This window comes from Nansenia antarctica (genome assembly GCF_963989245.1).
Source record: "Nansenia antarctica genome assembly, contig: SCAFFOLD_198, whole genome shotgun sequence".
Taxonomy (NCBI): Eukaryota; Metazoa; Chordata; class Actinopteri; order Argentiniformes; family Microstomatidae; genus Nansenia; species Nansenia antarctica.
The window spans coordinates 82,156-93,972 of NW_027662415.1; positions in this window are offsets into that span (position 1 = coordinate 82,156).

The following is an 11,817-nucleotide window of genomic DNA, read 5'->3' on the forward strand; positions in this document are numbered from 1 at the left end:
ACCGTGGAGGTAGGAGGACCAAATATGACTACCTCAAATGTACTATCATTCTGTAAAGAGTTTTGGGACATTCTGTAAAGAGTTCTGGGACATCCAACATCTAATATCTTCCAAGAATTCATTAAGAGAAGCCAGGAGGATTTCTTGTGCTATGGTACAATCTTGATAAGGTTGTCATCCTCCTAGCGTCCCCCTCCTTTATCTGAGGGGGTTATCTGAAGGTTACATTCTTAGGCGCAGCTGCTAACTGTTGTTGTTTATTATTGTTTGGTCAGACTTTCCACTTTCCAAGGTAGGCAAACACTCTGACAACACACTGAAAATAAAAACAGTTAAGGTAAACAACATGTTAGATGAGGTGATGCAATATTAGGGAGGAGTACACACGTTACCTGTGCTTTCTAGTGCCGTCTGCGTCACGTAAATATGTTAGGTATATTTTAAGTATAAACATCTGACAGTATCCACATGTTTTGTTTTGATCTGTCAGATCAGATTTACCATGGCCATGAGCTGAAGGAGTGAGGTCATAATCGCATTCTACATTTGGGGCAAAGTCGCATTCTACTGATGATGCATGGTGATCGAGGACAAACAGGTCTAATTTACACTGGCATAAACATTCGACATAATATCCGATACTTACATACTTCACTGTGCCTTAAAATATTTCTAAAGATGTTGTAAAATGTGTGCAGTTAATAGAAAATGTGTGCGATTTTAATCAAATAAAAAACAGTTATCAATTCGACTGGCCCTTCCAGAGTCCCAAAGTCCATCAAATAATACCCTACTATGTTCTTGAGAATATTATGACTGAAATGTCTCTCTCTTTCTGGAGCAAATTCCGCAACGATTCAGCATAGAAACTCGAAATGGGAATTCATTCAACAATCTCATGCGGACAATATACGGCATTCGAAAAAATAGTCTATATATAGTATAGTCAAATGGTGTGTATAATGGCACGTGTGTTATAAATATAGTCTATATATATATAGTATAGTCAAATGGTGTGTATAATGGCAGGTGTGTTATTTTGACGGTGAAGAAATGAAATAGTCGGCAGGTGGACAGTGACTGCACCATCTATAGAGATCCACCAGGAGGCAGTATGAAACCACTATCAATCTGACCCTCTGATTTTAACAATAACAGCTAGAATTGTTTAATCTATAAATTTGAGCCCCAGCTATTCGTTTTAAGCATCTGTTCATTATAGCACCAAATAAATATGGTTAGGTAAACCTTATCTATGGAAAAAAAGGACTTTCCAGACCATGTGAGTCCATTATTCACTAATTTGATTCAATTTATGACAAACTAATGACTTAAATCCTCTTTTCAAGGAATGGCCTCAATCAAGATGGTCCTAAATCAAAAGGTTAACTGCATTTGAAATTAACAGGACAAGGAGGTGAAGAAGTAAGAGGAGGAGGAGGAGGAGGAGGAGGAGGAGGAGGAGGAGAGGCAGAATGGAGGCATACAGGGGCAACTTGCAGCTTCTAAGCAGACCATTGAACACTACAAGGCCCTGTATTTATGACTCTATACTGTTGCAGGTATCATCCTCTATACCTCTATACTGTTGCAGGTATCATCAAGTTATTGTTGATGTCACATTTGGCAGATTTTATTGCGGTAGTGACAGACTGCTATATTTTATATTTTCACTAATTTGGCTGATAAACATATATAATAGATCTTCCATAATGTACATCTGAAGACCTGCATCACTATACTGACAGCTTTGCAGTTAAAAAAATGACATATTTTTTGTTTTTGTTTTTTGTTTTTGCAGCCTTTATTCGCAGAGAGAGAAAGGAAAGGAGGAGGAGAGGCAGAATGGAGGCATACAGGAGCAACTTGCAGCTTCTAAGCAGACCATTGAACACTACAAGGCCCAGGTCAGTGTGACGACTCCTACATACAAAAACACACCACTGCTTACCACAACACACACACTCTCCATCTGAGATGCATGTATAACAGGTCTAGTCTATACGATATGAAAGTCAGTGCTGTGTTGAAATGATGTTACCTCCATCTCTCAATATTGTTAAAATGAAGATCAAATGTCTATGTTTAAACATGACTATGTATTCATAGCCAATCAGCCAAAATAACATAATATTCCTGAGTTCTGTTAGTGAATAATCAGGTCATGGATTCATGGATTACTCTCTTGCCAGATGGAGAAAGCCAAGAGTCACTACTCTGGAAAGAAGCACCAGCTACAGGAAAGCCAGGATCAGGTACATGAACTGCAGGGCACCCTGGAGGAGAGGGAGAACACAGTCAAAGCTGTCACCACTGAGTTGATGCTGCTCCAGACAGAGTTGGATAAGGCCCAGAGCAGTGAGAAGATCCTCAGCAGCAAGGTCACCAAGCTGGAAGCACAGGTACACACACTCCACACGTGTTTAAATGTTGTGAGGTGGCTCTGAGACAATTGCAACATTGGTAGTCTGTATCAACGAGCGGCTCGTGCAATCTTTCCCGCTCCAGTTTGTGATTGTGTTGTCGTGCTGCCTATGCAGCCCTCAGACTAAATGTAGCAGTTTGCACTAGTTGGGTGCTCATTATAAAAACACCAACCCTACATCCACGCTATAGCTGTTTTGTTTTGATCAGTTTAGGCAGATAGTAGTAATAATAATAATACATTAGACTTACATAGCGCTTTTCTAGACACTCAAAGATGCTTTACAAACTGAAAAGACCGAGTAGTAATTATACAAAGACACAAAAATAAATAGAAGAAAGTATAGGGGCCTAATTAGGGAGTGCTGGGGACACATGGGAAGAGGAGGGGGAGAGGGTTAACTGCTGAAGGCAAGCTTGAAGAGGTGGGTTTTGAGGGCCTGTTTAAATGTTGGGAGGGTGTTGGCCTGTCTGATGTGGTTGGGGACCGGAGGGACGGGGTAGTAGTAGGTTAATGCTAGGGAAGAGGAGGAGGAGGATGATGTGCAATCAAGTTAGGGCGCATTTTCTTTTCTTTTCTTTTTATTTCTTTTTCGCACTAATTTCCTTGATGCCAAACTAATGCAGCAAGTAGCCATTTTACATTTGGCCAGCACAATTAATGGAGAGGTTTGTAAGTTGCTGTTCCATCTGTGAAAAAACAGGACATTTATTTTGGGAAATAACTCTAAATAGCAAGTTGTTCAGTTGTGTTTGTTTGCATAGGCTACCGATAAATGAAAGCCAAATTGCCCTGTGATATCAATTACAGCTATCCCAAAATGTCTTTTTTTTAAGTAGGTGTCTAGCATCTGTGGCTATATTGGAAGTACAACCTTTGGGATAGGTCATAAACATGAATGCACGTTCTCTGTCTTATGCTAAACTGGTTTCTCTCTAGCTGGCATTTGCTGACCAACAACTGCAGGAGCAAAGCAAGATCCATGTTGAGGAGAAGAGGGGCAAGGTTGATGAGGCAAGAGGAAAAGATGTTGCACAGCTTCCAGTGCCTCAGACGCAGACACGCCAGGACACCAGCAGAGACAGTTTTGATGATAGTCTGGATGATTCGTTCAGTGCCGTAAGGTAGCTCACTTTTACATTTACCTCTACCTTCTCAATGTACCTTTGCTTCTCACCTCTACCCCTCTCTCCTGTACCTTTACTGCTCACCCTTACTATAATATGGAACATGGAACTTCTCACATCTACCCTTACTCCCAACCTATACAGGAGACCCTCAGTGGGCAAGGAGTCCAGTACTCCAATGGTGCGCAGTTCAGAGCGCTTGGCCTCGAAACGCCGTGCACTTGGAGGAGAGTCACTGGAGACCCTCTACTTTACCCCCATGAATAAATGCAAGATTAACAGGTGAGTTGCCATCATAATGCTGCTACAATATATAAAAACAAAATAGTATGTATTCGTTTACAATATCGATTATGCTTATCAAGTATGTGTCAAATTGTACAATATCTAATTAAGAGGCTTATTGTCCTTAGTGGTGCAAATATGAAAAGGACTTGACAGTGACTGAGCATAACTGGAATGTATAAACGATGTTATCTTGGTTATTGTCATTAATACCAGGACCAGTACAGAACGTAAGCTGGAGAGCAGTATGACCTCTCTAGGTGAGCTGGCTCTGGACTCAGCCAGGAGGCCTACCACTGCCTCAGCCCAACGGCGGAGGACCACCCAGGTCAACATCACCATGAACCAGGTAGAGGGAATAACACACACACACACACACACACACACACACACACACACACACACACACCCAGGTTATCAACATCACCATGAACCAGGTCGAGGTAATAACACACACACACACACACACACACACACACACCCAGGTTATCAACATCACCATGAACCAGGGGTCCGTTTCACTAAAGGTGGCTTAATATAGCGGCGCTATAATTAAATGCGGCGCTCAGGGACCTCGAGATTGGTATTCAAGCCTCAGGTGATTCCTCGAATGAGGATCAGCCTTGTGTCATCAGTGTTCACAGAAGACAGGCTTACAAATCTTCGATATGGGCGCGTGCACGCAGACATAAAAAGCCCTGAAGTGTCGATCTGTCGAAATGAAGATACTCCACTCTGCAGGGGTACTACATTTGCGCAGCATTCCGAATTATTGATTTTTATGAAAACGGAAAAATAAGATGTAAAATAGTGCAATACTGCCGCAATTAACAAGGCGAGGGAAATGGTTTGGCAAGAAATTGCTGACCGATTAAATGCGTAGGTCATACTAGCCCCAGTTATTGTTATATGTTCATATTTTAATAAATGAATATTACTACTGTGGTGATATCCGCAGCAGGCTACAAACCATCATATCGCCACAATGGCCTAGTGGTATTGACTGCTGCCATAGGATTTATTCGTCATTTTATATCAGTGGTTCGAATCCCTCTACAGACGCACTTTTTACTGCATTTCGTTGTCTGAATCTAATCTAAAATCTCATCTAAAAAAGTATTGTAGGCTATAAAATTATGGTGCAGGCTAATTTACAAGAACTGACACGATTACAATGGTGTTTGAAACCTTTGCATGAAATCTTCGGTTAAATGTAAAAAAAAAAAATAATGAATGACTTAGTCAAGTCTCGAACTCACAACCTTTGGAACTCGAGTCCGCAGCCTTAACCACTACGCCAGCGAGACCGCTGTCATGACGGCAATGCAAGTTGAGACAATTAATTTTTTTTTTTTTTACACTCTTTTCTTTATCTATCTATCACACTTTCAAAATATCAAGTTATCTATCACACAATCAAACTATCTATCGATCGATCACACTTTCAAAATATCAAATTATCTATCTATCACACAGTCAAACTATCTAATCTATCTATCTCATGTGAAGTGGGAACTAATATTTCCTAAAAGACACATGAGGAACTTTCGTTCAGGGTTTAGTTTCCGCCTGTGAGCCTTTTTTGACGCACGGATGACTATAGCCTGTGTTTTAGCCTGGTCGGGACCAGGCTAATTATATCTGACTCAGAAGGAGCTCAACCAAGCAGCGAATTATTTGAGCCACATTGATGGCACCGAACGCAAGCTAACATTTCCGAGGCTTAGAACTTTATCGAGGCTTAGAACTTTATCGAGCTTTGTGGAATATGGCCCAGGTCGAGGGAATAACACACACACACACACACACACACACACCCAGGTTATCAACATCACCATGGGAAAGGTGGAGAGAACACACACATACCTTGCAACCTTCTCCCTTCATGAAAGTTCCATTTCAAGTTTCAGATTTACCTGGTATCTAGCACTGGTGGTGATTTAGCTAATTGTGTTGTTGTTGTTGTTGTTGTTGTTGTTGTTGTTGGTTGTCGACCTCTGGAATGCTGCATACTGAGTGAGTGAATGTGTGTTGACCCGTCTGCCTCCCTCTCCCTCACATCAGAAGACCCCAGGTTACGTTGGCGACGAGGCCGACGGCGAGTCCTTCTACAGCCTAGCGTCTCTAGCGTCTTCTCGTTCCCATCCCAACCTCGCGCACGCAGGACGACCGGTCTCCATGGAGCTGTTTGATAAGCCCGCCGCACGCGACCAGCTCCTCAGCTTCCCTGGGTACAGACGGAGCACCGCTCACAGTTTGGTCCCCCCGAGGAGTGAGTGACACACACACGCTTGCACCTACGCAGACCTCCACTCTGCTGTTGCTTTGGTTGCATAAGGGGGGACATGCGATGATTTTTTACACTTGTGTGCAGGCAGGGGCGCCGCTAGAGATTCTGGGCCCCATGACAGAATAACATTTTGGGCCCCCCCACCTAAACCACCCATCAACCTAAACCCAGTTGAAGTTGATGAACTATTGATGCACTGCAAGAAATCCAATGATGGACATCTTTTGTAAATGTAATTTAAAATTACAGTTAATACAGGAATCAACAATTCAGCAAAGAAATCTCAACATTCTTTAACTTATTAAATTAAGACTTGAACAACACAAGGACAAAAGTATAATTAAATGAAGATTGGAACCCAATTATAAAAGTATAAATCTATAATAAAAAATAAAAATATAATTTGAATGGGGTGGTATTGTGTCTAAATAAATGTAGATCTTGTAAAGATCAGTTGGCCATAATACTGTCTGGATTAGATCAATGAAGAATTACAGCAGAGAGATATTTACTGACTCAGCATTGCTTGTTTCACACAAAGACAAACGTGTCTTATACAAGAGGGAGCAACACAGACATGGTGCCAGCGAAATTGAATGTGAAATGGGAAGATTTTTATTTTTACACTGCGGCAGTACTGTGGAATAGTATACCTGGAGAGCTAAAAACTATATCTAGCCTAATGCACAACGATTCAAGATAGGAGTAAAGAGATCAAATCAAATCAAAGCTAAACGCTGGGCCTTCTTAGTAGCAAAATCTTTAATAAGATCCTTAAAATCTAGTGATGAAGCCAACTTGCTGTGCTGCTGTCATTGTCCTTTGTTACTTCTTGCTCTTCTTCTTCTGCCTCTTTACCTCTTAATTTGTAAACATTTTATTCATTTTATCCAAACAATTACGAATTACAGGGACATTCCCCCTGGAGTAACTGAAGGCTAAGTGCCTTACTCAAGGGCACACTAGTAGTGGTGTGGTTTCAGGCGGGATTTGAACTCGCAACCTTACGATCACAAGTCCAACTCACTATCCACTACTAGACCACCACTACCCCCCCACCTCTGCTCTCCTCTCTGGCTGCCTTGCTTGAAGAGGGCCCTGGCATGGAGTATCCATAGGTACATAATTCATAATATGTCCTATAATAGTATTAACATAATAACACATACATTACACCAGATTAGCTAACTTAAATGTTATCTAGCTAGCTAACAATATTATTAAGATGCCAGTGTGGTCAATGTTATTGCAATTACTGGAAGAACTATTAACTAAATATGAATATTAGCTAAAGTTGTATTCAATGCTTGCATGGTAATGCAGCATACATTAAAATATTCTAAATATGTTTGTTAACCCCAAACTCCTACTGCTCACCCCCTTCTCCTTCAACTGGGAGGTGCATCTGTGCATGACGTCATTAGCATGTAACATTATACTAGCTAGCTAGCTATAATAGCAAGAGTGCATAGCTGCTGGATACAAATTCACTGAGCTCTAATAACCTATATTTGGACCAAAATTGCCCTCATCTCATACATTTAACTGAAATTATACTGACAGTGCACTGTAAGTTAACTATACTTGAAGTTAATGTTAATTAGCTATCCACTTGTTAAGCCTGACGTCAAAAGTGACGTTTAGCCATTTCCGAGTCCAAACCAGAAATTCTCCGCACCAGAATACCTCTGAACTACAACGGTAGAATGACAGTTTAATAGTTTTTTAGACTCAGATCTATTCATACAACAAGGGACACAGCACTTTCCCGTTTTCTCCATATTGTCAGGGTATTTGAGCCCCGGAAAAGCGCTATATAAATATAATTAATTATTATTATTATTTCTCCATTTCGAAGACAGCACCTCAGCCAACGTTGGGTCCCGGAAACACGTCACGACTTAACAAGCGGATAGCGAGCTAACTAGATCATCCACGCAGTGATTAGATCACTAAACCACTGTTTTTAGTGATTTTTTTACTTTTCTCTTTTGAGACCCTGACTTTGGCTTTGCCTTTCACGACATCGTCCACGCACGCACACGTACATTTGATGCATTTCCAATCTGGCTGTCCTCCATCTGTCCCACACACATACTACAGCAGGACGTGTTGGTCATGGAAACCTTGTCAGAATATTTGCGGTAACGTTCCTCTCGTCTAGCAGCTCGCGCGCGGTGGACTGAACCATGCAATGACTAAATAGAGGGGTAAATAATAAGGCTTAATTTTGTTAAACATAGAGAAACAAAACTCCAGTTTGTTTCTTTTGTGACTTTTTTTATTACATAGAATTATAATTTGAATTCGGCTACATTAACGTCCTTATGATAATAATAATAATAATAATAATAATATTTATAAATATAATATATAAAAAAATAATAATAAAAAAAAAGATTCTCATGGGCCCCTGTCAGTGCTGGGCCCTTAGAATCGTCCTAACTTACCACCCCCTTAGCGGCGCCCCTGTGTGCAGGTACGAGCACATTCTGTATCGGGGCAGAGAACGAGCCAGAGTCTGCAGGCGATGACTGGAAGAGGATAGCAGAGATTCAGGCCAGAAACCTTCCGGTGGCATGCACTGAATGGTTTGACACCTGTATGAGGCTCCGTAAAATCTTTGATTTAAATCATCACTGACGGCAAACATTCTACAATTTGCTGCGGCAAAAGTTTATATAGTTTGTTTGTAGGTTACGTGTTCGAGAGTTAGTCGAAGATTATAGCCTATAGGCTATTCTTAGACGCGAATGTGTACCCGCAGCAAACAAATGGATCCAGACGCCATGGCTAAACTTGTGAGAGACGTTGTGTGCAAAGAGGTCTCCCGTCTATCTGTCGAGTTTTCTAAAGATAATGAACTCATTCGCAAGGAGATCTCCAACGCCAACGTGCTTGTTCGCAGGGAAATCTCGGATGGCTTAAAACCTATCCAGGCGACTTTGGAGCGCCTAGAGGGTTCTCTCAATGAATGCAAAGTAAAAGTTTGAGACCTGGAGAATGCCGCCACGCTCACAGACGCACGCATTGATACGCTTGAAAAAGATTGCAAACTGCTCAAAGAAAAGAATGACATCTTGCTCCAGAAAACATCATCTTTGGAGTTTCATTCTAGGAAATTCAATCTGAAATTCATCGTTAGTACTGAACCAGGACTATACTTCTGTCCCTCTCAAGGTAGAAGTTGCCCCTTACCACAGATCTAGGATCAGCTTGTGGTATTTACATATCCCCAAAGTCTAATCTTAACCACTGGGGGATACAAGAAAATCTGACCCTAGGCCAGTGGTTATGGGGAACTTCTACTCTACCTACTCCCTCTTGTCCCCCCTAATGAGCCGACGGGTACCAGCCACAGGCGAAGGCGAAGAGAGAGAACAGACTCTTTGCGTAGGGCAGTGAGGGAGGAGGAGGGAGGGGGGAGGAGGAGGGAGGGGGGAGGAGGGAGGAGTGACCCCCTGCTTTCAGCCATAAGGAGCCTGGTGAAGTGAATCATGTTTGGAGTCGTGGACGCTGAAGTCAAACAGCGTTATTGATGTAAATGAATTTGAAGTATTGTTATGTCTTTTCCTTTTCGACAGTCAACATGTGGTCAACAGGGGATCGATGTTTGGTCATACTCAAACAATATGCTAGACTAGGGTTAGTGTCCTGTGTATTGTAAACAAATAGAACAGCCCAACAAAATGCTGTTCAAAACTCCAACACCAAACTGGTCCACATTCCAAACACCCATCAAAATCATTTTCATCCTGCACTAGTACATTATTGCATAGTTTTCTAGAAAGAGCCTTTACATTGCACATTGCAAACTTTATTTGTCTCCTCCATCCTTCACTCGCTTCCTTCTGTAAAAGCATTGCAGGAGAATACCAATGGGGAGGAACCTCGATCTCCTCCTCCAATGCTTGTTGAGTAAGAAGCGAGTGGAGGACACCATTGAACTGAGTTTCTACCAATTGAAAGTGAGTGGCCTTTGCCTTCATCAGCACTACATTCATTAGCAGTCAGTCCCCTAATATATTAGCGGGAGTGATAGGATGTCCTCTGCAAACAAACTTTGGTTGCAGTAATACTCCAGCTGTCATGAGAAGGTATCACTGAGTCACGCCTGTTGTAGTGAGTGATGTACACCTACACACTTCTTGAGTGACATCACTTGAGGTTGACATGCCTTTCATTGGTCCTACTTTCCTCTGCATTCATTCTTTCTTTATTCACTCTTGTGAAACACTTTTGAAATGATCATTAAAAAAAAAAAATCTCTGTCGTAAGGTTGTTTTGTGTATGAATAATGTCTGCTTGCCAGGTAAGGTCTGGCAGGTAATCCTGTGTGTGAGTTCTAATGAATTGAGACTGGGCTACAGGGGTTCAAAGGTCACAGGTGAAAGGTCAACGAGCATACTATGCCTCCAAATGGTATGTAATCTATCTGTGTGTGACTGTTAGGGTTAACACAGGGGAGGGCCTGCACCTGGAAGCCAGGGTTATATATATAGGGGGTATTATTCATTTAATCACCTATATAATCCATCACTTCTTGGCTTGAAGCGGTAGTGCCATGTGATCAATAAGCAAGGAATTAATATTAATACTATTATGCTTTAAAATGTGCGCAATAGTTTGCAGAACTCTAAACATACTTCAGAAAGCGATGGCTTTATTAGGGATTTTAATCTCTGTCCCGCTTGCGTCCATTGCAAGTCCCGGCTGTCTGTTTACTTTCATTTTTGATGTACGCATGCGGGTCATATTCGAACCGAATTGAACCTGTGGGCGCTATCACATTTTTTTAACCATCCCCAAATTAAACCACAACAGGTTTACTGTTTCACCACAGTTTACGGTATGATGAAAAAATGATACAAAAATGTGATGCATGTTCCAGTTTTATTCTCTGAACAGTATCAGAAACAGAAATGCAAACATTAACAACATTAACAACATCTAGAAAGCACAAATATAAAGCTTGAGTGCAAATCCAGCAGGTAAACAAATGTGTGCCAGGACATGACATGAATTCTCAACCAAACGTCACGTAGCGGTCTGGGCACGTTGTTTGCCTCGGTCATTATCGTTAGAAGGTTCTTCTATACAACGGATTAAATAGGGTACTATGTCTAAAACGTGTTGTAATGGCTGCATGGTGATAGCAACATCCACAGAACACTTCAATAAAAGCTGAGAATCTCTACTTTAACTTCACTCAACTTTTCAAGTATAGATCCAAACGAAGAGCAGCACTATTTTGGGTGAGGACTGAGGGTTAGTCTAGAGCCAGAGTGGTGAATGTCATAGCTCTCTCCTCTCTCTCTCTAACTATCATATGAATATATGAGGGTGAGAGGAAACAGGTTTGTACAAAATAGGAGGTTCCTCGTTATTTCCTCTTTATTCATGTTTACGTTTGGAATGACCAGGCAAGGTCATGACAGCAAGCGGACAGAAAGGTTGACATGACAGCAACAGGTACAGCACCAGGCACTAACAATTTAAAACAATTTAACAATTTAAGGCACTAACAATTTAAAACAATTTAACAATTTAAGGCACTAACAATTTAAAACAATTTAACAAGGATAAGGATACGCGCACGCGCACGCACCTCTATTTAGCTAAATGGACTGGCTGTAGTTTAACTTAACAAAAAAAACGGTATAATGATTTGAACACCTTTTGAACAACTT